Here is a 4,563-nt window from a genome sequence, read left to right as displayed (position 1 = left end):
TAAATCGGGTAAAACTGATTAGTTTAGTCCAAAACAAAAGTACCTGCAATAATCTTGTACACAAATATGTGATATATGTTTTAAAGAACTTGGTAAATTCTTCCCACACTTAGCTTTTATTTATTTTTTTCTTTGCCTTTTTATTCTCCTTTATTCCATTTTAAATGAATTCAAGCGTTTTGGGTTGTTTCTTCATTTATGTTCTCTCCGAGGTAACAATAATTTCAGTATTAACACTTGGTTTTATCGTTCATAAATATATATAAACATGATTTTGAATTCATTTAGTTAAAAATTTTTCAAATTTTCACAAAATTTGGCAATTAAACTAAGTGTAAACCCGAGAGAATTTATAACCCTTCCCCACACTTGAGATCATGCAATGCCCTCATTTGCATGAAATCAGACTATAATTACAAATTCATGAGGGTGATTAGTGTGGAAAAGTGATTAAAAATACCGAGTTTGCAAACATATTATTTTATATCACATTTGATATTTTGCGTCTTGTCGTCAAAATTAGTAGCTTTTGCTAAACTTTAATGTCAGTATTTGAAAATGCGATGTTTTACCCTGTTATATACATAAGATAAACTACAAAAATATATATATATATATATATATATATATATATATATATATATATATATATATATATATATATATATATATATATATATATATATATTATAAAACCTTTATTTATTAAAACAATTTAAATGAATAATTTTTAAATTTTTTTTTTCTTTTACTTTAGGTAGTTTCGGTATGTTTACCTAGTTCGTCCCTCGACAAAATTTAAAATTTGTCGTTTTTAAAGCGATTTTTTTAAAAGCAAAGATTTTTTTTTCAAAATTTTTTTTGTATACTTTAGATCAATAAAATTAAAAATAATGATAACAAAATTTTTTGCCCCGCCCTCGGGTAAAGCAATTTCGGTTCCATGACCTAGTCTTCAACTTACGATGAATTTTAGAAATCATTTTTTAAACTTAATGAAATAAAGTAAATTTAGTTTTTAAATTCACACAAAACTTAAATTGAAAAAGCGTATTAATTTCATACAAAACCTACAAAAATTCAGAATGGGGGGAGAAAACTAGTTCTTTAGTGTCTGCTAGTGGAAAAGACCAATCGGATTTCATTCTCGGAACTACACGAGAACAGAACAACTAACTCTAGACAACATTTTCTTCTTAGAACTTTTGAATCTCCCCACACTTAAGTAGCTGTGGTGTCGAATTTGTGATTAACTTCATTGTCAATTTCTTTTGGACCATAATCAACTTGCATATCTGTGACTTTTGCTTTAAGCCATTGGTCGGATTCCTGTGTAACATCCACAAATTCAACTAGTTTCGCCTTTTCTTTAAGCGATAGATTAGATACTAACTGGTTACATAACTTAAAGTTTCCATTGGTTCTAGCATCACGAATCCGTTTAATAAGTTTCTTCATTGAACTGTTAATAACGGGGTCATTTAATTTTGCATCAACAACGGGGTTCTTTGTTATCAGGTCATCATTAAGTGTTACTTCATCTTCCCCACACTTAGGTGTTTTATTATTGTTAAGCACTACCGTTGGAGTTGGTAAAACAATATGGTTCTTACCAATTTTTATCGGTTCAACGGTTTTGGTTGGTGGAGATTTAAACTTTCGACTCACAAAGGTGATCGATTTTTCACCATCACTAAGTGTCATTCTACCCTCTCTTACATCAAATAACGCCCCGGTGGACGCTAAGAATGGTCGACCTAAAATTAGAGGAATGTTTGGGTCCTCTTCTATGTCAATGACAATAAATTCGACTAGAAAGGTTAAATTACCTATTTGAACGGGTAGGTTGTCAGCAATTCCAACTGGGTGCCTAATAGTTTGATCAAAGAGTTGAACACTCATTTCTGTTGGACTTAACTCACCTACTCCTAATCTCTTATATAATGAAAGAGGCATAACACTCACACTCGCACCTAAATCTACTAGTGCATCATACATGACACAATCACTAAGTAGACAAGGAACAATAAAGTCACCCGGATCACCCAACCTGGGTGGAGGTTTTGGTGGAACTGTCTTCACCGGGTTTATCTTTACGGTTTTTGTTTCTTGCACTTTCTTATTCTTCTTCTTCTTTCTAGAGGTATCACAAACTTTATTACCTATTACTTTCTCATACTCAACTCCTTTTCTTGGAAATGGGATGGGTGGTCTGTATGGTGTCACCACTGGCTTTACATACTCGGGTGGTGGTGGTGTTGTAACTTCTTCATTGTTACTCACATCTAAAACCTTCCCATCTTCTGATGCTGGTTTTTCAGAATTTGTTGAAACCATATTAACATTCTCATTCTGAGGATTTACTTCAGTATTACTTGGTAGCTTTCCTTGTTCCCTCTCACTCATCATGCTAGCAAGAGTACCTACGTATTTTTCTAGATTCAAAATGGAAGCTTGTTGAGTTCTTAATGACTGATCAAACCTCTCATTTGTTTGGGTTTGAGATGTTATAAATTGTGTTTGAGATTCCATTAACTTTGCCATCATTTCTTCCATATTTGACTTTTTCTCTTCGGTTTGTTGTGGTGGTTTATACAAGCCAGGTCTTTGTTGATTGAAAGTGTTGTTTTGAGTTGGTTGGTTATTCGGACCTTGTTGGTTGTACGAGTTATTGTTGGGTCCATTTGGATTGTAAAGAATGTTTTGATTTCGATTGAAGTTTGACCTTGGCTGTTGATAATTATTTTGATAATTATTTCCCGGCCTTTGGTTCATGAAGGAAACATTCTCACATTGTTCCATCGTTTGCTCAATGTGACAATATTTCATTAAGTGTGGTCCTCCGCATTGCTCACAACTGATTCGTATTGCGTGAATATCTTTATTCATCTTTTCCATTTGTCTCTCAAAAGCATCTATTTTTGCAGAAACGGAATCAAAGTCATGGCTAGAATCGGCTCTAGCCGCTTTAGAATGAAAAATATCTTTTTCTTGATGCCACTCATGTGAGTGGGAGGCTGTGTTATCAATAATTTTGTGAGCTTCAGTTGCGGTTTTCTTCATAATGGAACCACCAGCTGCTATGTCGATGTCTTTTCGTGTAGTAATATCGCATCCTTGGTAGAATATTTGTACTATTTGATAAGTGTCTAAATCATGTTGAGGACATCCTCTCAACAACTTTCCGAATCTTGTCCATGCCTCATATAATGTTTCATTTAGCTTTTGTGTGAACATAACAATTTCTCCTTGAAGTCTCACGGCTTTAGATGCCGGAAAGAATCTTTTAAGAAAATTTTCAACTAAGACATCCCATGTGTCAATCGCCCCTTCAGGTAATGATTCTAACCAATCTTTGGCTTCTCCCTTTAAAGTCCAGGGAAATAACATGAGATAGATCTGTTCATCCTCAACTTCTCTGATTTTGAATAGAGTACAGATCCTATTAAAGGTTCGAAGATGTTCGTTTGGATCTTCTTTTGGCGTACCACTATATTGGCATTGATTAGTTACCATGTGTAGGATTTGTCCTTTGATTTCATAATCTGGTGCATTAATGTCTGGCTTAATAACGGCGTGACCTTGGCCAGTGCGTGTAGCTCGCATTCGGTCTTCCATACTTAGAGGTTCCATATTTTCCATGATTGAATTTGTTGAATCTGAATCACTAGAGGATTCTGATTTAATGGTTTGTTCCTCGACAATCTCTGTTTGAATGATTGGTGGTTCCGGAGGAAAGATTAATGGTTCAGGATCTCTGAATTGTCCCTGAATATCCTCCAGATTCTCAATTGTGAGGTCGGGTTCAAAAAATGGATTATCGAAAATTTGAATTTGAGTACTTGGTCGACTAGATGACGATTCTAAAGAAAAATCAACGGCGATAATATTGGCTAGATGTCTTGATCGAGTTACAGGTGGTGAACGTATGAAAGGTGGTGAACGTTTTGCTCGGTGCATTCACTAAATATCCTATTAGTTATAAAGATAAAAATTATTAAAGCTATCAACTTAATAGACTTTTCTGATTTTGCCCACGTTTCAAATAGCCAATAGATGCAGCAGGTAGCCAGGACCCTTTAAATCGGAAGCCCACAACTCGCCACTAATAAATCCAACTATTACTACGAACCAGAAAATTTTGGATGTCTATCAATTTAACCACTTAAAATAATTTTTCATCGAAATTTAAAGAAATTTTAGAGAAGAAATAGAAAATTCTATGTCCTAAAAACTAGAGCGTCGAAAAAATAAGAAAGAAAAAGAGCGCGTCGGAAAACGTCGAAAAATAAAAGGTCGAAAAATAAAAATAAGAAAGAAAAACTTCGAAACTTAAAAGTCTAAAAACTAAATCTAAAAAGTTGCGCCTAAAGATATTAAAGCTTAAAAGGAATTCTATATCCAAAACGGCAATAACTTAAAAAGTACTAAAATCTTAAAACGGCGTCACAAAATTCTAAAGCACCTAAATCTTAGTCTAAAGAAAAAGCGCTTAAGGGATTTTACGGCAAAGCCTAAAAATATAGAAATAAAAATAACTACGGCAAATACTATATTACGAAC

The 4,563-nt window shown here is 33.7% G+C and overlaps 1 non-coding gene across 1 annotated transcript; it reads left to right on the top strand.

Moving 5' to 3' along the window:
• Positions 1-3,151: 3,151 nt before the first annotated feature.
• On the top strand, positions 3,152-3,258 carry LOC139873953 (small nucleolar RNA R71). The gene has a single exon (XR_011767662.1). It is a non-coding gene; the product is annotated as a small nucleolar RNA R71 (small nucleolar RNA).
• The last annotated feature ends 1,305 nt before the right edge of the window (positions 3,259-4,563 follow it).

The sequence above is a fragment of the Rutidosis leptorrhynchoides genome, chromosome 10 (assembly GCF_046630445.1).
Source record: "Rutidosis leptorrhynchoides isolate AG116_Rl617_1_P2 chromosome 10, CSIRO_AGI_Rlap_v1, whole genome shotgun sequence".
In the NCBI taxonomy this organism is placed as follows: Eukaryota; Viridiplantae; Streptophyta; class Magnoliopsida; order Asterales; family Asteraceae; genus Rutidosis; species Rutidosis leptorrhynchoides.
Note: the sequence above shows the minus strand (reverse complement) of the source record. Positions and strands in the feature narration are given on the sequence as shown.